This window comes from Phalangium opilio, unplaced genomic scaffold, assembly GCF_054372755.1.
Source record: "Phalangium opilio isolate 3A_F unplaced genomic scaffold, DU_Popi_V2 ptg000810l_1, whole genome shotgun sequence".
NCBI classification, from domain to species: Eukaryota; Metazoa; Arthropoda; class Arachnida; order Opiliones; family Phalangiidae; genus Phalangium; species Phalangium opilio.
In genome coordinates, this window is record NW_028324253.1 from 243,095 (window position 1) to 264,034 (window position 20,940).

At 46.2% G+C, this 20,940-nt stretch overlaps 22 non-coding genes across 22 annotated transcripts; all 22 read left to right on the forward strand.

The window, feature by feature from the left end:
- Window positions 1-131: 131 nt before the first annotated feature.
- Window positions 132-249, forward strand: TRNAS-CGA (transfer RNA serine (anticodon CGA)). The gene is made up of 2 exons: window positions 132-169; window positions 204-249. It is a non-coding gene; the product is annotated as a tRNA-Ser (tRNA).
- A 1,194-nt stretch (window positions 250-1,443) lies between these two features.
- Window positions 1,444-1,565, forward strand: TRNAL-CAA (transfer RNA leucine (anticodon CAA)). Its single transcript has 2 exons — window positions 1,444-1,481; window positions 1,520-1,565. It is a non-coding gene; the product is annotated as a tRNA-Leu (tRNA).
- A 630-nt stretch (window positions 1,566-2,195) lies between these two features.
- On the forward strand, window positions 2,196-2,317 carry TRNAL-CAA (transfer RNA leucine (anticodon CAA)). The gene is made up of 2 exons: window positions 2,196-2,233; window positions 2,272-2,317. It is a non-coding gene; the product is annotated as a tRNA-Leu (tRNA).
- A 987-nt stretch (window positions 2,318-3,304) lies between these two features.
- On the forward strand, window positions 3,305-3,426 carry TRNAL-CAA (transfer RNA leucine (anticodon CAA)). Its single transcript has 2 exons — window positions 3,305-3,342; window positions 3,381-3,426. It is a non-coding gene; the product is annotated as a tRNA-Leu (tRNA).
- Window positions 3,427-4,601: 1,175 nt separating this feature from the next.
- On the forward strand, window positions 4,602-4,723 carry TRNAL-CAA (transfer RNA leucine (anticodon CAA)). The gene is made up of 2 exons: window positions 4,602-4,639; window positions 4,678-4,723. It is a non-coding gene; the product is annotated as a tRNA-Leu (tRNA).
- Window positions 4,724-4,789: 66 nt separating this feature from the next.
- Window positions 4,790-4,911, forward strand: TRNAL-CAA (transfer RNA leucine (anticodon CAA)). Its single transcript has 2 exons — window positions 4,790-4,827; window positions 4,866-4,911. It is a non-coding gene; the product is annotated as a tRNA-Leu (tRNA).
- A 1,908-nt stretch (window positions 4,912-6,819) lies between these two features.
- Window positions 6,820-6,937, forward strand: TRNAS-CGA (transfer RNA serine (anticodon CGA)). Its single transcript has 2 exons — window positions 6,820-6,857; window positions 6,892-6,937. It is a non-coding gene; the product is annotated as a tRNA-Ser (tRNA).
- Window positions 6,938-7,191: 254 nt separating this feature from the next.
- TRNAS-CGA (transfer RNA serine (anticodon CGA)) lies at window positions 7,192-7,309 on the forward strand. The gene is made up of 2 exons: window positions 7,192-7,229; window positions 7,264-7,309. It is a non-coding gene; the product is annotated as a tRNA-Ser (tRNA).
- Window positions 7,310-8,499: 1,190 nt separating this feature from the next.
- TRNAS-CGA (transfer RNA serine (anticodon CGA)) lies at window positions 8,500-8,617 on the forward strand. Its single transcript has 2 exons — window positions 8,500-8,537; window positions 8,572-8,617. It is a non-coding gene; the product is annotated as a tRNA-Ser (tRNA).
- Window positions 8,618-9,435: 818 nt separating this feature from the next.
- Window positions 9,436-9,557, forward strand: TRNAL-CAA (transfer RNA leucine (anticodon CAA)). The gene is made up of 2 exons: window positions 9,436-9,473; window positions 9,512-9,557. It is a non-coding gene; the product is annotated as a tRNA-Leu (tRNA).
- Window positions 9,558-9,999: 442 nt separating this feature from the next.
- On the forward strand, window positions 10,000-10,121 carry TRNAL-CAA (transfer RNA leucine (anticodon CAA)). The gene is made up of 2 exons: window positions 10,000-10,037; window positions 10,076-10,121. It is a non-coding gene; the product is annotated as a tRNA-Leu (tRNA).
- Window positions 10,122-11,653: 1,532 nt separating this feature from the next.
- TRNAS-CGA (transfer RNA serine (anticodon CGA)) lies at window positions 11,654-11,771 on the forward strand. The gene is made up of 2 exons: window positions 11,654-11,691; window positions 11,726-11,771. It is a non-coding gene; the product is annotated as a tRNA-Ser (tRNA).
- A 254-nt stretch (window positions 11,772-12,025) lies between these two features.
- TRNAS-CGA (transfer RNA serine (anticodon CGA)) lies at window positions 12,026-12,143 on the forward strand. Its single transcript has 2 exons — window positions 12,026-12,063; window positions 12,098-12,143. It is a non-coding gene; the product is annotated as a tRNA-Ser (tRNA).
- Window positions 12,144-14,513: 2,370 nt separating this feature from the next.
- TRNAS-CGA (transfer RNA serine (anticodon CGA)) lies at window positions 14,514-14,631 on the forward strand. The gene is made up of 2 exons: window positions 14,514-14,551; window positions 14,586-14,631. It is a non-coding gene; the product is annotated as a tRNA-Ser (tRNA).
- A 254-nt stretch (window positions 14,632-14,885) lies between these two features.
- Window positions 14,886-15,003, forward strand: TRNAS-CGA (transfer RNA serine (anticodon CGA)). The gene is made up of 2 exons: window positions 14,886-14,923; window positions 14,958-15,003. It is a non-coding gene; the product is annotated as a tRNA-Ser (tRNA).
- Window positions 15,004-16,193: 1,190 nt separating this feature from the next.
- On the forward strand, window positions 16,194-16,311 carry TRNAS-CGA (transfer RNA serine (anticodon CGA)). Its single transcript has 2 exons — window positions 16,194-16,231; window positions 16,266-16,311. It is a non-coding gene; the product is annotated as a tRNA-Ser (tRNA).
- Window positions 16,312-16,377: 66 nt separating this feature from the next.
- Window positions 16,378-16,499, forward strand: TRNAL-CAA (transfer RNA leucine (anticodon CAA)). Its single transcript has 2 exons — window positions 16,378-16,415; window positions 16,454-16,499. It is a non-coding gene; the product is annotated as a tRNA-Leu (tRNA).
- Window positions 16,500-16,753: 254 nt separating this feature from the next.
- On the forward strand, window positions 16,754-16,875 carry TRNAL-CAA (transfer RNA leucine (anticodon CAA)). The gene is made up of 2 exons: window positions 16,754-16,791; window positions 16,830-16,875. It is a non-coding gene; the product is annotated as a tRNA-Leu (tRNA).
- Window positions 16,876-16,941: 66 nt separating this feature from the next.
- Window positions 16,942-17,063, forward strand: TRNAL-CAA (transfer RNA leucine (anticodon CAA)). The gene is made up of 2 exons: window positions 16,942-16,979; window positions 17,018-17,063. It is a non-coding gene; the product is annotated as a tRNA-Leu (tRNA).
- A 66-nt stretch (window positions 17,064-17,129) lies between these two features.
- TRNAS-CGA (transfer RNA serine (anticodon CGA)) lies at window positions 17,130-17,247 on the forward strand. The gene is made up of 2 exons: window positions 17,130-17,167; window positions 17,202-17,247. It is a non-coding gene; the product is annotated as a tRNA-Ser (tRNA).
- Window positions 17,248-17,501: 254 nt separating this feature from the next.
- Window positions 17,502-17,623, forward strand: TRNAL-CAA (transfer RNA leucine (anticodon CAA)). Its single transcript has 2 exons — window positions 17,502-17,539; window positions 17,578-17,623. It is a non-coding gene; the product is annotated as a tRNA-Leu (tRNA).
- Window positions 17,624-19,356: 1,733 nt separating this feature from the next.
- Window positions 19,357-19,478, forward strand: TRNAL-CAA (transfer RNA leucine (anticodon CAA)). The gene is made up of 2 exons: window positions 19,357-19,394; window positions 19,433-19,478. It is a non-coding gene; the product is annotated as a tRNA-Leu (tRNA).
- Window positions 19,479-20,940: the final 1,462 nt, after the last annotated feature.

A 20,940-nucleotide genomic window follows, 5' to 3' on the forward strand; every position in this document is an offset into this window, starting at 1 on the left:
CACGATGTGAATTTGTGTATTCTGCTCCTCGTTTGAGGGCGTGGGTTCGAATCCCACTTCTGACACGATATGTTTTATGAAAATAACTGGATTAGATGTCGTTTTAAAACGTCCAAATTGCACAAAACCACGTCGGGATGGCCGAGCGGTCTAAGGCGCCAGACTCGAAGGAGCTTCCTTCGTTCACGATGAGAATCTGTGTATTCTGCTCCTTGTTTGAGGGCGTGGGTTCGAATCCCACTTCTGACACGATATGTTTTATGAAAATAACTGGATTAGATGTCGTTTTAAAACGTCCAAATTGCACAAAACCACGTCGGGATGGCCGATCGGTCTAAGGCGCCAGACTCAAGGGGCTTAGCTTCCTTCGTTCACGATGTGCAGCTGTATATTCTGGTCCTCGTTTGAGGGCGTGGGTTCGAATATCACTTCTGACACGAAATGTTTTATGAAAATAACTGAACGAGGTGTAATTTTAAAGCGTCCAAATTTCACACCAACACGTCAGGATGGCCGAGCGGTCTAAGGTGCCAGACTCAAGGGGCTTAGCTTCCTTCGTTCTCGATGTGAATCTGTGTATTCTGGTCCTCGTTTGAGGGCGTGGGTTCGAATATCACTTCTGACACGAAATGTTTCATGAAAAAAACTGAAAGAGGTGTAATTTTAAAGCGTCCAAATTTCACACCACCACGTCAGGATGGCCTAGCGGTCTAAGGTGCCAGACTCAAGGGGCTTATCTTCCTTCGTTCACGATGTGAATCTGTGTATTCTGCTCCTCGTTTGAGGGCGTGGGTTCGAATCCCACTTCTGACACGAAATGTTTCATGAAAAAAACTGAAAGAGGTGTAATTTTAAAGCGTCCAAATTTCACACCACCACGTCAGGATGGCCGAGCGGTCTAAGGTGCCAGACTCAAGGGGCTTAGCTTCCTTCGTTCACGATGTGAATCTGTGTATTCTGCTCCTCGTTTGAGGGCGTGGGTTCGAATCCCACTTCTGACACGATATGTTTTATGAAAATAACTGGATTAGATGTCGTTTTAAAGCGTCCAAATTTCACACCACCACGTCAGGATGGCCGAGCGGTCTAAGGTGCCAGACTCAAGGGGCTTAGCTTCCTTCGTTCACGATGTGAATCTGTGTATTCTGCTCCTCGTTTGAGGGCGTGGGTTCGAATCCCACTTCTGACACGATATGTTTTATGAAAATAACTGGATGAGATGTCATTTTAAAACGTCCAAATTCCATAAAACCGCGTCAGGATGGCCGAGCGGTCTAAGTTGCCAGACTCGAGGGGCTTAGCTTCCTTCGTTCACGATGTGAATCTGTATATTCTAGTCCTCGTTTGAGGGCATGGGTGCGAATATCACTTCTGACACGAAATGTTTCATGAAAAAAACTGAAAGAGGTGTAATTTTAAAGCGTCCAAATATCACACCACCACGTCAGGATGGCCGAGCGGTCTAAGGTGCCAGACTCAAGGGGCTTAGCTTCCTTCGTTCTCGATGTGAATCTGTGTATTCTGGTCCTCGTTTGAGGGCGTGGGTTCGAATCCCACTTCTGACACGAAATGTTTCATGAAAAAAACTGAAAGAGGTGTAATTTTAAAGCGTCCAAATTTCACACCACCACGTCAGGATGGCCGAGCGGTCTAAGGTGCCAGACTCAAGGGGCTTAGCTTCCTTCGTTCACGATGTGAATCTGTGTATTCTGCTCCTCGTTTGAGGGCGTGGGTTCGAATCCCACTTCTGACACGATATGTTTTATGAAAATAACTGGATTAGATGTCGTTTTAAAGCGTCCAAATTTCACACCACCACGTCAGGATGGCCGAGCGGTCTAAGGTGCCAGACTCAAGGGGCTTAGCTTCCTTCGTTCACGATGTGAATCTGTGTATTCTGCTCCTCGTTTGAAGGCGTGGGTTCGAATCCCACTTCTGACACGATATGTTTTATGAAAATAACTGGATGAGATGTCATTTTAAAACGTCCAAATTCCATAAAACCGCGTCAGGATGGCCGAGCGGTCTAAGTTGCCAGACTCGAGGGGCTTAGCTTCCTTCGTTCACGATGTGAATCTGTATATTCTAGTCCTCGTTTGAGGGCATGGGTGCGAATATCACTTCTGACACGAAATGTTTCATGAAAAAAACTGAAAGAGGTGTAATTTTAAAGCGTCCAAATATTACACCACCACGTCAGGATGGCCGAGCGGTCTAAGGCGCCAGACTCAAGGGGCTTAGCTTCCTTCGTTCACGATGTGAATCTGTGTATTCTGGTCCTCGTTTGAGGTCGTGGGTTCGAATCCCACTTCTGACACGATATGTTTTAGGAAAATAACTGGATGAGATGTCATTTTAAAACGTCCAAATTCCAAAAAACCGCGTCAGGATGGCCGAGCGGTCTAAGGCGCTAGACTCAAGGGGCTTAGCTTCCTTCGTTCACGATGTGAATCTGTGTATTCTGCTCCTCGTTTGAGGGCGTGGGTTCGAATCCCACTTCTGACACGATATGTTTTATGAAAATAACTGGATTATATGTCGTTTTAAAACGTCCAAATTTTACAAAACCACGTCGGGATGGCCGAGCGGTCTAAGGCGCCAGACTCGAAGGAGCTTCCTTCGTTCACGACGTGAATCTGTGTATTCTGCTCCTTGTTTGAGGGCGTGGGTTCGAATCACGATATGTTTTATGAAAATAACTGGATTAGATGTCGTTTTAAAACGTCCAAATTGCACAAAACCACGTCGGGATGGCCGAGCGGTCTAAGGCGCCAGACTCAAGGGGCTTAGCTTCCTTAGTTCACGATGTGAAGCTGTATATTCTGGTCCTCGTTTGAGGGCGTGGGTTCGAATATCACTTCTGACACGAAATGTTTTATGAAAATAACTGAACGAGGTGTAATTTTAAAGCGTCCAAATTTCACACCAACACGTCAGGATGGCCAAGCGGTCTAAGGCGCCAGACTCGAAGGAGCTTCGTTCGTTCACGATGTGAATCTGTGTATTCTGTTCCTCGTTTGAGGGCGTGGGTTCGAATATCACTTCTGACACGAAATGTTTTATGAAAAAAACTGAAAGAGGTGTAATTTTAAAGCGTCCAAATTTCACACCACCACGTCAGGATGGCCGAGCGGTCTAAGGTGCCAGACTCGAGGGGCTTAGCTTCCTTCGTTCACGATGTGAATCTGTATATTCTAGTCCTCGTTTGAGGGCATGGGTGCGAATATCACTTCTGACACGAAATGTTTCATGAAAAAAACTGAAAGAGGTGTAATTTTAAAGCGTCCAAATATCACACCACCACGTCAGGATGGCCGAGCGGTCTAAGGCGCCAGACTCAAGGGGCTTAGCTTCCTTCGTTCACGATGTGAATCTGTGTATTCTGGTCCTCGTTTGAGGTCGTGGGTTCGAATCCCACTTCTGACACGATATGTTTTAGGAAAATAACTGGATGAGATGTCATTTTAAAACGTCCAAATTCCAAAAAACCGCGTCAGGATGGCCGAGCGGTCTAAGGCGCTAGACTCAAGGGGCTTAGCTTCCTTCGTTCACGATGTGAATCTGTGTATTCTGCTCCTCGTTTGAGGGCGTGGGTTCGAATCCCACTTCTGACACGATATGTTTTATGAAAATAACTGGATTATATGTCGTTTTAAAACGTCCAAATTGCACAAAACCACGTCGGGATGGCCGAGCGGTCTAAGGCGCCAGACTCGAAGGAGCTTCCTTCGTTCACGACGTGAATCTGTGTATTCTGCTCCTTGTTTGAGGGCGTGGGTTCGAATCACGATATGTTTTATGAAAATAACTGGATTAGATGTCGTTTTAAAACGTCCAAATTGCACAAAACCACGTCGGGATGGCCGAGCGGTCTAAGGCGCCAGACTCAAGGGGCTTAGCTTCCTTAGTTCACGATGTGAAGCTGTATATTCTGGTCCTCGTTTGAGGGCGTGGGTTCGAATATCACTTCTGACACGAAATGTTTTATGAAAATAACTAAACGAGGTGTAATTTTAAAGCGTCCAAATTTCACACCAACACGTCAGGATGGCCAAGCGGTCTAAGGCGCCAGACTCGAAGGAGCTTCGTTCGTTCACGATGTGAATCTGTGTATTCTGTTCCTCGTTTGAGGGCGTGGGTTCGAATATCACTTCTGACACGAAATGTTTTATGAAAAAAACTGAAAGAGGTGTAATTTTAAAGCGTCCAAATTTCACACCACCACGTCAGGATGGCCGAGCGGTCTAAGGTGCCAGACTCAAGGGGCTTAGCTTCCTTCGTTCACGATGTGAATCTGTGTATTTTGCTCCTCGTTTGAGGGCGTGGGTTCGAATCCCACTTCTGACACGATATGTTTTATGAAAATAACTGGATTAGATGTCGTTTTAAAACGTCCAAATTGCATAAAACCGCGTCAGGATGGCCGAGCGGTCTAAGTTGCCAGACTCGAGGGGCTTAGCTTCCTTCGTTCACGATGTGAATCTGTATATTCTAGTCCTCGTTTGAGGGCATGGGTGCGAATATCACTTCTGACACGAAATGTTTCATGAAAAAAACTGAAAGAGGTGTAATTTTAAAGCGTCCAAATATCACACCACCACGTCAGGATGGCCGAGCGGTCTAAGGCGCCAGACTCAAGGGGCTTAGCTTCCTTCGTTCACGATGTGAATCTGTGTATTCTGGTCCTCGTTTGAGGTCGTGGGTTCGAATCCCACTTCTGACACGATATGTTTTAGGAAAATAACTGGATGAGATGTCATTTTAAAACGTCCAAATTCCAAAAAACCGCGTCAGGATGGCCGAGCGGTCTAAGGCGCCAGACTCAAGGGGCTTAGCTTCCTTCGTTCACGATGTGAATCTGTGTATTCTGGTCCTCGTTTGAGGTCGTGGGTTCGAATCCCACTTCTGACACGATATGTTTTAGGAAAATAACTGGATGAGATGTCATTTTAAAACGTCCAAATTCCAAAAAACCGCGTCAGGATGGCCGAGCGGTCTAAGGCGCTAGACTCAAGGGGCTTAGCTTCCTTCGTTCACGATGTGAATCTGTGTATTCTGCTCCTCGTTTGAGGGCGTGGGTTCGAATCCCACTTCTGACACGATATGTTTTATGAAAATAACTGGATTATATGTCGTTTTAAAACGTCCAAATTGCACAAAACCACGTCGGGATGGCCGAGCGGTCTAAGGCGCCAGACTCGAAGGAGCTTCCTTCGTTCACGACGTGAATCTGTGTATTCTGCTCCTTGTTTGAGGGCGTGGGTTCGAATCACGATATGTTTTATGAAAATAACTGGATTAGATGTCGTTTTAAAACGTCCAAATTGCACAAAACCACGTCGGGATGGCCGAGCGGTCTAAGGCGCCAGACTCAAGGGGCTTAGCTTCCTTAGTTCACGATGTGAAGCTGTATATTCTGGTCCTCGTTTGAGGGCGTGGGTTCGAATATCACTTCTGACACGAAATGTTTTATGAAAATAACTGAACGAGGTGTAATTTTAAAGCGTCCAAATTTCACACCAACACGTCAGGATGGCCAAGCGGTCTAAGGCGCCAGACTCGAAGGAGCTTCGTTCGTTCACGATGTGAATCTGTGTATTCTGTTCCTCGTTTGAGGGCGTGGGTTCGAATATCACTTCTGACACGAAATGTTTTATGAAAAAAACTGAAAGAGGTGTAATTTTAAAGCGTCCAAATTTCACACCACCACGTCAGGATGGCCGAGCGGTCTAAGGTGCCAGACTCAAGGGGCTTAGCTTCCTTCGTTCACGATGTGAATCTGTGTATTTTGCTCCTCGTTTGAGGGCGTGGGTTCGAATCCCACTTCTGACACGATATGTTTTATGAAAATAACTGGATTAGATGTCGTTTTAAAACGTCCAAATTGCATAAAACCGCGTCAGGATGGCCGAGCGGTCTAAGGCGCTAGACTCAAGGGGCTTAGCTTCCTTCGTTCACGTTGTGAATCTGTGTATTCTGGTCCTCATTTGAGGGCATGGGTTCGAATCCCACTTCTGACACGGTATGTTTTATGAAAATAGCTGGATTAGATGTCGTTTTAAAACGTCCAAATTGCACAAAACCACGTCGGGATGGCTGAGCGGTCTAAGGCGCCAGACTCGAAGGAGCTTCCTTCGTTCACGATGTGAATCTGTGTATTCTGCTCCTTGTTTGAGGGCGTGGGTTCGAATCACGATATGTTTTATGAAAATAACTGGATTAGATGTCGTTTTAAAACGTCCAAATTGCACAAAACCACGTCGGGATGGCCGAGCGGTCTGAGGCGCCAGACTCTAGGGGCTTAGCTTCCTTAGTTCACGATGTGAAGCTGTATATTCTGGTCCTCGTTTGAGGGCGTGGGTTCGAATATCACTTCTGACACGAAATGTTTTATGAAAATAACTGAACGAGGTGTAATTTTAAAGCGTCCAAATTTCACACCAACACGTCAGGATGGCCAAGCGGTCTAAGGCGCCAGACTCGAAGGAGCTTCGTTCGTTCACGATGTGAATCTGTGTATTCTGTTCCTCGTTTGAGGGCGTGGGTTCGAATATCACTTCTGACACGAAATGTTTTATGAAAAAAACTGAAAGAGGTGTAATTTTAAAGCGTCCAAATTTCACACCACCACGTCAGGAGGGCCGAGCGGTCTAAGGTGCCAGACTCAAGGGGCTTAGCTTCCTTCGTTCACGATGTGAATCTGTGTATTCTGCTCCTCGTTTGAGGGCGTGGGTTCGAATTCCACTTCTGACACGATATGTTTTATGAAAATAACTGGATTAGATGTCGTTTTAAAACGTCCAAATTGCACAAAACCACGTCGGGATGGCCGAGCGGTATAAGGCGCCAGACTCGAAGGAGCTTCCTTCGTTCACGATGTGAATCTGTGTATTCTGCTCCTCGTTTGAGGGCGTGGGTTCGAATTCCACTTCTGACACGATATGTTTTATGAAAATAACTGGATTAGATGTCGTTTTAAAACGTCCAAATTGCACAAAACCACGTCGGGATGGCCGAGCGGTCTAAGGCGCCAGACTCAAGGGGCTTAGCTTCCTTCGTTCACGATGTGAATTTGTGTATTCTGCTCCTCGTTTGAGGGCGTGGGTTCGAATCCCACTTCTGACACGATATGTTTTATGAAAATAACTGGATTAGATGTCGTTTTAAAACGTCCAAATTGCACAAAACCACGTCGGGATGGCCGAGCGGTCTAAGGCGCCAGACTCGAAGGAGCTTCCTTCGTTCACGATGAGAATCTGTGTATTCTGCTCCTTGTTTGAGGGCGTGGGTTCGAATCCCACTTCTGACACGATATGTTTTATGAAAATAACTGGATTAGATGTCGTTTTAAAACGTCCAAATTGCACAAAACCACGTCGGGATGGCCGAGCGGTCTAAGGCGCCAGACTCAAGGGGCTTAGCTTCCTTCGTTCACGATGTGCAGCTGTATATTCTGGTCCTCGTTTGAGGGCGTGGGTTCGAATATCACTTCTGACACGAAATGTTTTATGAAAATAACTGAACGAGGTGTAATTTTAAAGCGTCCAAATTTCACACCAACACGTCAGGATGGCCGAGCGGTCTAAGGTGCCAGACTCAAGGGGCTTAGCTTCCTTCGTTCACGATGTGAATCTGTGTATTCTGGTCCTCGTTTGAGGGCGTGGGTTCGAATATCACTTCTGACACGAAATGTTTCATGAAGAAAACTGAAAGAGGTGTAATTTTAAAGCGTCCAAATTTCACACCACCACGTCAGGATGGCCTAGCGGTCTAAGGTGCCAGACTCAAGGGGCTTATCTTCCTTCGTTCACGATGTGAATCTGTGTATTCTGCTCCTCGTTTGAGGGCGTGGGTTCGAATCCCACTTCTGACACGAAATGTTTCATGAAAAAAGCTGAAAGAGGTGTAATTTTAAAGCGTCCAAATTTCACACCACCACGTCAGGATGGCCGAGCGGTCTAAGGTGCCAGACTCAAGGGGCTTAGCTTCCTTCGTTCACGATGTGAATCTGTGTATTCTGCTCCTCGTTTGAGGGCGTGGGTTCGAATCCCACTTCTGACACGATATGTTTTATGAAAATAACTGGATTAGATGTCGTTTTAAAGCGTCCAAATATCACACCACCACGTCAGGATGGCCGAGCGGTCTAAGGTGCCAGACTCAAGGGGCTTAGCTTCCTTCGTTCACGATGTGAATCTGTGTATTCTGCTCCTCGTTTGAGGGCGTGGGTTCGAATCCCACTTCTGACACGATATGTTTTATGAAAATAACTGGATTAGATGTCGTTTTAAAACGTCCAAATTGCACAAAACCACGTCGGGATGGCCGAGCGGTCTAAGGCGCCAGACTCGAAGGAGCTTCCTTCGTTCACGATGTGAATCTGTGTATTCTGCTCCTTGTTTGAGGGCGTGGGTTCGAATCCCAATTCTGACACGATATGTTTTATGAAAATAACTGGATTAGATGTCGTTTTAAAACGTCCAAATTGAACAAAACCACGTCGGGATGGCCGAGCGGTCTAAGGCGCCAGACTCGAAGGAGCTTCCTTCGTTCACGATGTGAATCTGTGTATTCTGCTCCTTGTTTGAGGGCGTGGGTTCGAATCCCACTTCTGACACGATATGTTTTATGAAAATAACTGGATTAGATGTCGTTTTAAAACGTCCAAATTGCACAAAACCACGTCGGGATGGCCGAGCGGTCTAAGGCGCCAGACTCAAGGGGCTTAGCTTCCTTCGTTCACGATGTGAATCTGTATATTCTGGTCCTCGTTTGAGGGCGTGGGTTCGAATATCACTTCTGACACGAAATGTTTCATGAAAAAAACTGAAAGAGGCGTAATTTTAAAGCGTCCAAATTTCACACCACCACGTCAGGATGGCCGAGCGGTCTAAGGTGCCAGACTCAAGGGGCTTAGCTTCCTTCGTTCACGATGTGAATCTGTGTATTCTGCTCCTCGTTTGAGGGCGTGGGTTCGAATCCCACTTCTGACACGAAATGTTTCATGAAAAAAACTGAAAGAGGTGTAATTTTAAAGCGTCCAAATTTCACACCACCACGTCAGGATGGCCGAGCGGTCTAAGGTGCCAGACTCAAGGGGCTTAGCTTCCTTCGTTCACGATGTGAATCTGTGTATTCTGCTCCTCGTTTGAGGGCGTGGGTTCGAATCCCACTTCTGACACGAAATGTTTCATGAAAAAAACTGAAAGAGGTGTAATTTTAAAGCGTCCAAATTTCACACCACCACGTCAGGATGGCCGAGCGGTCTAAGGTGCCAGACTCAAGGGGCTTAGCTTCCTTCGTTCACGATGTGAATCTGTGTATTCTGCTCCTCGTTTGAGGGCGTGGGTTCGAATCCCACTTCTGACACGATATGTTTTATGAAAATAACTGGATTAGATGTCGTTTTAAAACGTCCAAATTGCACAAAACCACGTCGGGATGGCCGAGCGGTCTAAGGCGCCAGACTCAAGGGGCTTAGCTTCCTTCGTTCACGATGTGAATCTGTGTATTCTGGTCCTCGATTGAGGTCGTGGGTTCGAATCCCACTTCTGACACGAAATGTTTCATGAAAAAAACTGAAAGAGGTGTAATTTCAAAGCGTCCAAATTTCACACCACCACGTCAGGATGGCCGAGCGGTCTAAGGTGCCAGACTCAAGGGGCTTAGCTTCCTTCGTTCACGATGTGAATCTGTGTATTCTGCTCCTCGTTTGAGGGCGTGGGTTCGAATCCCACTTCTGACACGAAATGTTTCATGAAAAAAACTGAAAGAGGTGTAATTTTAAAGCGTCCAAATTTCACACCACCACGTCAGGATGGCCGAGCGGTCTAAGGTGCCAGACTCAAGGGGCTTAGCTTCCTTCGTTCACGATGTGAATCTGTGTATTCTGCTCCTCGTTTGAGGGCGTGGGTTCGAATCCCACTTCTGACACGATATGTTTTATGAAAATAACTGGATTAGATGTCGTTTTAAAACGTCCAAATTGCATAAAACCGCGTCAGGATGGCCGAGCGGTCTAAGGCGCTAGACTCAAGGGGCTTAGCTTCCTTCGTTCACGTTGTGAATCTGTGTATTCTGGTCCTCATTTGAGGGCGTGGGTTCGAATCCCACTTCTGACACGGTATGTTTTATGAAAATAGCTGGATTAGATGTCGTTTTAAAACGTCCAAATTGCACAAAACCACGTCGGGATGGCTGAGCGGTCTAAGGCGCCAGACTCGAAGGAGCTTCCTTCGTTCACGATGTGAATCTGTGTATTCTGCTCCTTGTTTGAGGGCGTGGGTTCGAATCACGATATGTTTTATGAAAATAACTGGATTAGATGTCGTTTTAAAACGTCCAAATTGCACAAAACCACGTCGGGATGGCCGAGCGGTCTGAGGCGCCAGACTCTAGGGGCTTAGCTTCCTTAGTTCACGATGTGAAGCTGTATATTCTGGTCCTCGTTTGAGGGCGTGGGTTCGAATATCACTTCTGACACGAAATGTTTTATGAAAATAACTGAACGAGGTGTAATTTTAAAGCGTCCAAATTTCACACCACCACGTCAGGATGGCCAAGCGGTCTAAGGCGCCAGACTCGAAGGAGCTTCGTTCGTTCACGATGTGAATCTGTGTATTCTGTTCCTCGTTTGAGGGCGTGGGTTCGAATATCACTTCTGACACGAAATGTTTTATGAAAAAAACTGAAAGAGGTGTAATTTTAAAGCGTCCAAATTTCACACCACCACGTCAGGATGGCCGAGCGGTCTAAGGTGCCAGACTCAAGGGGCTTAGCTTCCTTCGTTCACGATGTGAATCTGTGTATTCTGCTCCTCGTTTGAGGGCGTGGGTTCGAATTCCACTTCTGACACGATATGTTTTATGAAAATAACTGGATTAGATGTCGTTTTAAAACGTCCAAATTGCACAAAACCACGTCGGGATGGCTGAGCGGTCTAAGGCGCCAGACTCGAAGGAGCTTCCTTCGTTCACGATGTGAATCTGTGTATTCTGCTCCTTGTTTGAGGGCGTGGGTTCGAATCACGATATGTTTTATGAAAATAACTGGATTAGATGTCGTTTTAAAACGTCCAAATTGCACAAAACCACGTCGGGATGGCCGAGCGGTCTGAGGCGCCAGACTCTAGGGGCTTAGCTTCCTTAGTTCACGATGTGAAGCTGTATATTCTGGTCCTCGTTTGAGGGCGTGGGTTCGAATATCACTTCTGACACGAAATGTTTTATGAAAATAACTGAACGAGGTGTAATTTTAAAGCGTCCAAATTTCACACCACCACGTCAGGATGGCCAAGCGGTCTAAGGCGCCAGACTCGAAGGAGCTTCGTTCGTTCACGATGTGAATCTGTGTATTCTGTTCCTCGTTTGAGGGCGTGGGTTCGAATATCACTTCTGACACGAAATGTTTTATGAAAAAAACTGAAAGAGGTGTAATTTTAAAGCGTCCAAATTTCACACCACCACGTCAGGATGGCCGAGCGGTCTAAGGTGCCAGACTCAAGGGGCTTAGCTTCCTTCGTTCACGATGTGAATCTGTGTATTCTGCTCCTCGTTTGAGGGCGTGGGTTCGAATTCCACTTCTGACACGATATGTTTTATGAAAATAACTGGATTAGATGTCGTTTTAAAACGTCCAAATTGCACAAAACCACGTCGGGATGGCCGAGCGGTATAAGGCGCCAGACTCGAAGGAGCTTCCTTCGTTCACGATGTGAATCTGTGTATTCTGCTCCTCGTTTGAGGGCGTGGGTTCGAATTCCACTTCTGACATGATATGTTTTATGAAAATAACTGGATTAGATGTCTTTTTAAAACGTCCAAATTGCACAAAACCACGTCGGGATGGCCGAGCGGTCTAAGGCGCCAGACTCAAGGGGCTTAGCTTCCTTCGTTCACGATGTGAATTTGTGTATTCTGCTCCTCGTTTGAGGGCGTGGGTTCGAATCCCACTTCTGACACGATATGTTTTATGAAAATAACTGGATTAGATGTCGTTTTAAAACGTCCAAATTGCACAAAACCACGTCGGGATGGCCGAGCGGTCTAAGGCGCCAGACTCGAAGGAGCTTCCTTCGTTCACGATGAGAATCTGTGTATTCTGCTCCTTGTTTGAGGGCGTGGGTTCGAATCCCACTTCTGACACGATATGTTTTATGAAAATAACTGGATTAGATGTCGTTTTAAAACGTCCAAATTGCACAAAACCACGTCGGGATGGCCGAGCGGTCTAAGGCGCCAGACTCAAGGGGCTTAGCTTCCTTCGTTCACGATGTGCAGCTGTATATTCTGGTCCTCGTTTGAGGGCGTGGGTTCGAATATCACTTCTGACACGAAATGTTTTATGAAAATAACTGAACGAGGTGTAATTTTAAAGCGTCCAAATTTCACACCAACACGTCAGGATGGCCGAGCGGTCTAAGGTGCCAGACTCAAGGGGCTTAGCTTCCTTCGTTCACGATGTGAATCTGTGTATTCTGGTCCTCGTTTGAGGGCGTGGGTTCGAATATCACTTCTGACACGAAATGTTTCATGAAGAAAACTGAAAGAGGTGTAATTTTAAAGCGTCCAAATTTCACACCACCACGTCAGGATGGCCTAGCGGTCTAAGGTGCCAGACTCAAGGGGCTTAGCTTCCTTCGTTCACGATGTGAATCTGTGTATTCTGCTCCTCGTTTGAGGGCGTGGGTTCGAATCCCACTTCTGACACGATATGTTTTATGAAAATAACTGGATTAGATGTCGTTTTAAAACGTCCAAATTGCATAAAACCGCGTCAGGATGGCCGGGCGGTCTAAGGCGCTAGACTCAAGGGGCTTAGCTTCCTTCGTTCACGTTGTGAATCTGTGTATTCTGGTCCTCATTTGAGGGCGTGGGTTCGAATCCCACTTCTGACACGGTATGTTTTATGAAAATAGCTGGATTAGATGTCGTTTTAAAACGTCCAAATTGCACAAAACCACGTCGGGATGGCTGAGCGGTCTAAGGCGCCAGACTCGAAGGAGCTTCCTTCGTTCACGATGTGAATCTGTGTATTCTGCTCCTTGTTTGAGGGCGTGGGTTCGAATCACGATATGTTTTATGAAAATAACTGGATTAGATGTCGTTTTAAAACGTCCAAATTGCACAAAACCACGTCGGGATGGCCGAGCGGTCTGAGGCGCCAGACTCTAGGGGCTTAGCTTCCTTAGTTCACGATGTGAAGCTGTATATTCTGGTCCTCGTTTGAGGGCGTGGGTTCGAATATCACTTCTGACACGAAATGTTTTATGAAAATAACCAGAAGAAAATAGGGGAAGTGGGTAGCTTGGGCAACTTCGCGAGGCGTCCCGTTTACGGATTTTTCGCGCCATTTCCCTCCCCGTGGGGGTGAAGAGCGATAGGATTTTTACGCGCATTAACACACGAGTGACGTGATTCTGTGGACAGTACGGTCCTACGCCTTCCAACTGACTAGAGGCGTCTGCTAGAGGCAGTGAGGCACTCAGGCAGAATGGCAGAGGCTGGAATCGAGTGGTAAGTACTAAATTCATAACTTATTTTAAAATATGTCTTTATTTTTAAATACAATTGTATTTCGAAGTTCCAGGGAAAAAATTAACTTGTCCGAAGTTTTAAACTGTGATAGGGAAGAGTTCAAAGTAATAAAGTTGTATCCAAGTTGTTGCAGTTTGATTTTTAACATTGGGATTGGTTTGGGTAGATCTTACTTTTCCTTTCAACACAGCCTGAGTTTCTTATCGGTAGTTTCCTTGTACGTTAAATCACACTGCGTACTCTTAACGACATTCATTTTATTAAATAACCGAATTTTCGTCCTTAATTAAACCAATATCCGCATTAACCCGTTGCCTGACATAACCCTAACTCAAACTGAAGCACAGCAGAAATATAAGAAGACTACACAGGTTAGTTCCACAGTTCGCTACATGGTGGCGTTCGCAATAAAATCTGGTACTATTTTATGCTTCGCGCCGATTGGCCAGATTCAAATTTTAAGGGTGGTAGGGGAATCGACTATTGTAAGTGAGAATCACTGGACGACTTGTATGGCTCAAGGCTACGGCTACCCACTTCCCCTATTTTCTTCTGAAATAACTGAACGAGGTGTAATTTTAAAGCGTCCAAATTTCACACCAACACGTCAGGACGGCCAAGCGGTCTAAGGCGCCAGACTCGAAGGAGCTTCGTTCGTTCACGATGTGAATCTGTGTATTCTGTTCCTCGTTTGAGGGCGTGGGTTCGAATATCACTTCTGACACGAAATGTTTTATGAAAAAAACTGAAAGAGGTGTAATTTTAAAGCGTCCAAATTTCACACCACCACGTCAGGATGGCCGAGCGGTCTAAGGTGCCAGACTCAAGGGGCTTAGCTTCCTTCGTTCACGATGTGAATCTGTGTATTCTGCTCCTCGTTTGAGGGCGTGGGTTCGAATTCCACTTCTGACACGATATGTTTTATGAAAATAACTGGATTAGATGTCGTTTTAAAACGTCCAAATTGCACAAAACCACGTCGGGATGGCCGAGCGGTATAAGGCGCCAGACTCGAAGGAGCTTCCTTCGTTCACGATGTGAATCTGTGTATTCTGCTCCTCGTTTGAGGGCGTGGGTTCGAATTCCACTTCTGACACGATATGTTTTATGAAAATAACTGGATTAGATGTCGTTTTAAAACGTCCAAATTGCACAAAACCACGTCGGGATGGCCGAGCGGTCTAAGGCGCCAGACTCAAGGGGCTTAGCTTCCTTCGTTCACGATGTGAATTTGTGTATTCTGCTCCTCGTTTGAGGGCGTGGGTTCGAATCCCACTTCTGACACGATATGTTTTATGAAAATAACTGGATTAGATGTCGTTTTAAAACGTCCAAATTGCACAAAACCACGTCGGGATGGCCGAGCGGTCTAAGGCGCCAGACTCGAAGGAGCTTCCTTCGTTCACGATGAGAATCTGTGTATTCTGCTCCTTGTTTGAGGGCGTGGGTTCGAATCCCACTTCTGACACGATATGTTTTATGAAAATAACTGGATTAGATGTCGTTTTAAAACGTCCAAATTGCACAAAACCACGTCGGGATGGCCGAGCGGTCTAAGGCGCCAGACTCAAGGGGCTTAGCTTCCTTCGTTCACGATGTGCAGCTGTATATTCTGGTCCTCGTTTGAGGGCGTGGGTTCGAATATCACTTCTGACACGAAATGTTTTATGAAAATAACTGAACGAGGTGTAATTTTAAAGCGTCCAAATTTCACACCAACACGTCAGGATGGCCGAGCGGTCTAAGGTGCCAGACTCAAGGGGCTTAGCTTCCTTCGTTCACGATGTGAATCTGTGTATTCTGGTCCTCGTTTGAGGGCGTGGGTTCGAATATCACTTCTGACACGAAATGTTTCATGAAGAAAACTGAAAGAGGTGTAATTTTAAAGCGTCCAAATTTCACACCACCACGTCAGGATGGCCTAGCGGTCTAAGGTGCCAGACTCAAGGGGCTTATCTTCCTTCGTTCACGATGTGAATCTGTGTATTCTGCTCCTCGTTTGAGGGCGTGGGTTCGAATCCCACTTCTGACACGAAATGTTTCATGAAAAAAACTGAAAGAGGTGTAATTTTAAAGCGTCCAAATTTCACACCACCACGTCAGGATGGCCGAGCGGTCTAAGGTGCCAGACTCAAGGGGCTTAGCTTCCTTCGTTCACGATGTGAATCTGTGTATTCTGCTCCTCGTTTGAGGGCGTGGGTTCGAATCCCACTTCTGACACGATATGTTTTATGAAAATAACTGGATTAGATGTCGTTTTAAAGCGTCCAAATATCACACCACCACGTCAGGATGGCCGAGCGGTCTAAGGTGCCAGACTCAAGGGGCTTAGCTTCCTTCGTTCACGATGTGAATCTGTGTATTCTGCTCCTCGTTTGAGGGCGTGGGTTCGAATCCCACTTCTGACACGATATGTTTTATGAAAATAACTGGATTAGATGTCGTTTTAAAACGTCCAAATTGCACAAAACCACGTCGGGATGGCCGAGCGGTCTAAGGCGCCAGACTGGAAGGAGCTTCCTTCGTTCACGATGTGAATCTGTGTATTCTGCTCCTTGTTTGAGGGCGTGGGTTCGAATCCCAATTCTGACACAATATGTTTTATGAAAATAACTGGATTAGATGTCGTTTTAAAACGTCCAAATTGCACAAAACCACGTCGGGATGGCCGAGCGGTCTAAGGCGCCAGACTCGAAGGAGCTTCCTTCGTTCACGATGTGAATCTGTGTATTCTGCTCCTTGTTTGAGGGCGTGGGTTCGAATCCCACTTCTGACACGATATGTTTTATGAAAATAACTGGATTAGATGTCGTTTTAAAACGTCCAAATTGCACAAAACCACGTCGGGATGGCCGAGCGGTCTAAGGCGCCAGACTCAAGGGGCTTAGCTTCCTTCGTTCACGATGTGAATCTGTATATTCTGGTCCTCGTTTGAGGGCGTGGGTTCGAATCCCACTTCTGACACGAAATGTTTCATGAAAAAAACTGAAAGAGGTGTAATTTTAAAGCGTCCAAATTTCACACCACCACGTCAGGATGGCCGAGCGGTCTGAGGTGCCAGACTCAAGGGGCTTAGCTTCCTTCGTTCACGATGTGAATCTGTGTATTCTGCTCCTCGTTTGAGGGCGTGGGTTCGAATCCCACTTCTGACACGATATGTTTTATGAAAATAACTGGATTAGATGTCGTTTTAAAACGTCCAAATTGCACAAAACCACGTCGGGATGGCCGAGCGGTCTAAGGCGCCAGACTCAAGGGGCTTAGCTTCCTTCGTTCACGATGTGAATCTGTGTATTCTGGTCCTCGATTGAGGTCGTGGGTTCGAATCCCACTTCTGACACGATATGTTTTAGGAAATTAACTGGATGAGATGTCATTTTAAAACGTCCAAATTCCATAAAACCGCGTCAGGATGGCCGAGCGGTCTAAGGCGCTAGACTCAAGGGGCTTAGCTTCCTTCGTTCACGTTGTGAATCTGTGTATTCTGGTCCTCATTTGAGGGCGTGGGTTCGAATCCCACTTCTGACACGATATGTTTTATGAAAATAGCTGGATTAGATGTCGTTTTAAAACGTCCAAATTGCACAAAACCACGTCGGGATGGCCGAGCGGTCTAAGGCGCCAGACTCGAAGGAGCTTCCTTCGTTCACGATGTGAATCTGTGTATTCTGCTCCTTGTTTGAGGGCGTGGGTTCGAATCCCACTTCTGACACGATATGTTTTATGAAAATAACTGGATTAGATGTCGTTTTAAAACGTCCAAATTGCACAAAACCACGTCGGGATGGCCGAGCGGTCTAAGGCGCCAGACTCAAGGGGCTTAGCTTCCTTAGTTCACGATGTGAATCTGTGTATTCTGTTCCTCGTTTGAGGGCGTGGGTTCGAATATCACTTCTGACACGAAATGTTTTATGAAAAAAACTGAAAGAGGTGTAATTTTAAAGCGTCCAAATTTCACACCACCACGTCAGGATGGCCGAGCGGTCTAAGGTGCCAGACTCAAGGGGCTTAGCTTCCTTCGTTCACGATGTGAATCTGTGTATTCTGGTCCTCGTTTGAGGTCGTGGGTTCGAATCCCACTTCTGACACGATATGTTTTAGGAAAATAACTGGATGAGATGTCATTTTAAAACGTCCAAATTCCATAAAACCGCGTCAGGATGGCCGAGCGGTCTAAGGCGCTAGACTCAAGGGGCTTAGCTTCCTTCGTTCACGATGTGAATCTGTGTATTCTGCTCCTCGTTTGAGGGCGTGGGTTCGAATCCCACTTCTGACACGATATGTTTTATGAAAATAACTGGATGAGATGTCATTTTAAAACGTCGAAATTCCATAAAACCGCGTCAGGATGGCCGAGCGGTCTAAGGCGCTAGACTCAAGGGGCTTAGCTTCCTTCGTTCACGATGTGAATCTGTGTATTCTGCTCCTCGTTTGAGGGCGTGGGTTCGAATCCCACTTCTGACACGGTATGTTTTATGAAAATAACTGGATTAGATGTCGTTTTAAAACGTCCAAATTGCACAAAACCACGTCGGGATGGCCGAGCGGTCTAAGGCGCCAGACTCGAAGGAGCTTCCTTCGTTCACGATGTGAATCTGTGTATTCTGCTCCTTGTTTGAGGGCGTGGGTTCGAATCACGATATGTTTTATGAAAATAACTGGATTAGATGTCGTTTTAAAACGTCCAAATTGCACAAAACCACGTCGGGATGGCCGAGCGGTCTAAGGCGCCAGACTCAAGGGGCTTAGCTTCCTTAGTTCACGATGTGAAGCTGTATATTCTGGTCCTCGTTTGAGGGCGTGGGTTCGAATATCACTTCTGACACGAAATGTTTTATGAAAATAACTGAACGAGGTGTAATTTTAAAGCGTCCAAATTTCACACCAACACGTCAGGATGGCCAAGCGGTCTAAGGCGCCAGACTCGAAGGAGCTTCGTTCGCACGATGTGAATCTGTGTATTCTGTTCCTCGTTTGAGGGCGTGGGTTCGAATATCACTTCTGACACGAAATGTTTTATGAAAAAAACTGAAAGAGGTGTAATTTTAAAGCGTCCAAATTTCGCACCACCACGTCAGGATGGCCGAGCGGTCTAAGGTGCCAGACTCAAGGGGCTTAGCTTCCTTCGTTCACGATGTGAATCTGTGTATTCTGCTCCTCGTTTGAGGGCGTGGGTTCGAATCCCACTTCTGACACGATATGTTTTATGAAAATAACTGGATTAGATGTCGTTTTAAAACGTCCAAATTGCACAAAACCACGTCGGGATGGCCGAGCGGTCTAAGGCGCCAGACTCTAGGGGCTTAGCTTCCTTAGTTCACGATGTGAAGCTGTATATTCTGGTCCTCGTTTGAGGGCGTGGGTTCGAATATCACTTCTGACACGAAATGTTTTATGAAAATAACTGAACGAGGTGTAATTTTAAAGCGTCCAAATTTCACACCAACACGTCAGGATGGCCAAGCGGTCTAAGGCGCCAGACTCGAAGGAGCTTCGTTCGTTCACGATGTGAATCTGTGTATTCTGTTCCTCGTTTGAGGGCGTGGGTTCGAATATCACTTCTGACACGAAATGTTTTATGAAAAAAACTGAAAGAGGTGTAATTTTAAAGCGTCCAAATTTCACACCACCACGTCAGGATGGCCGAGCGGTCTAAGGTGCCAGACTCAAGGGGCTTAGCTTCCTTCGTTCACGATGTGAATCTGTGTATTCTGCTCCTCGTTTGAGGGCGTGGGTTCGAATCCCACTTCTGACACGATATGTTTTATGAAAATAACTGGATTAGATGTCGTTTTAAAACGTCCAAATTGCATAAAACCGCGTCAGGATGGCCGAGCGGTCTAAGGCGCTAGACTCAAGGGGCTTAGCTTCCTTCGTTCACGTTGTGAATCTGTGTATTCTGGTCCTCATTTGAGGGCGTGGGTTCGAATCCCACTTCTGACACGATATGTTTTATGAAAATAGCTGGATTAGATGTCATTTTAAAACGTCCAAATTGCACAAAACCACGTCGGGATGGCTGAGCGGTCTAAGGCGCCAGACTCGAAGGAGCTTCCTTCGTTCACGATGTGAATCTGTGTATTCTGCTCCTTGTTTGAGGGCGTGGGTTCGAATCACGATATGTTTTATGAAAATAACTGGATTAGATGTCGTTTTAAAACGTCCAAATTGCACAAAACCACGTCGGGATGGCCGAGCGGTCTAAGGCGCCAGACTCTAGGGGCTTAGCTTCCTTAGTTCACGATGTGAAGCTGTATATTCTGGTCCTCGTTTGAGGGCGTGGGTTCGAATATCACTTCTGACACGAAATGTTTTATGAAAATAACTGAACGAGGTGTAATTTTAAAACGTCCAAATTTCACACCAACACGTCAGGATGGCCAAGCGGTCTAAGGCGCCAGACTCGAAGGAGCTTCGTTCGTTCACGATGTGAATCTGTGTATTCTGTTCCTCGTTTGAGGGCGTGGGTTCGAATATCACTTCTGACACGAAATGTTTTATGAAAAAAACTGAAAGAGGTGTAATTTTAAAGCGTCCAAATTTCACACCACCACGTCAGGATGGCCGAGCGGTCTAAGGTGCCAGACTCAAGGGGCTTAGCTTCCTACGTTCACGATGTGAATCTGTGTATTCTGCTCCTCGTTTGAGGGCGTGGGTTCGAATCCCACTTCTGACACGATATGTTTTATGAAAATAACTGGATGAGATGTCATTTTAAAACGTCCAAATTCCATAAAACCGCGTCAGGATGGCCGAGCGGTCTAAGGCGCCAGTCTCTAGGGGCTTAGCTTCCTTAGTTCACGATGTGAAGCTGTATATTCTGCTCCTCGTTTGAGGGCGTGGGTTCGAATCCCACTTCTGACACGATATGTTTTATGAAAATAACTGGATTAGATGTCGTTTTAAAACGTCCAAATTGCACAAAACCACGTCGGGATGGCCGAGCGGTATAAGGCGCCAGACTCTAGGGGCTTAGCTTCCTTAGTTCACGATGTGAAGCTGTATATTCTGGTCCTCGTTTGAGGGCGTGGGTTCGAATATCACTTCTGACACGAAATGTTTTATGAAAATAACTGAACGAGGTGTAATTTTAAAGCGTCCAAATTTCACACCAACACGTCAGGATGGCCAAGCGGTCTAAGGCGCCAGACTCGAAGGAGCTTCGTTCGTTCACGATGTGAATCTGTGTATTCTGTTCCTCGTTTGAGGGCGTGGGTTCGAATATCACTTCTGACACGAAATGTTTTATGAAAAAAACTGAAAGAGGTGTAATTTTAAAGCGTCCAAATTTCACACCACCACGTCAGGATGGCCGAGCGGTCTAAGGTGCCAGACTCAAGGGGCTTAGCTTCCTTCGTTCACGATGTGAATCTGTGTATTCTGCTCCTCGTTTGAGGGCGTGGGT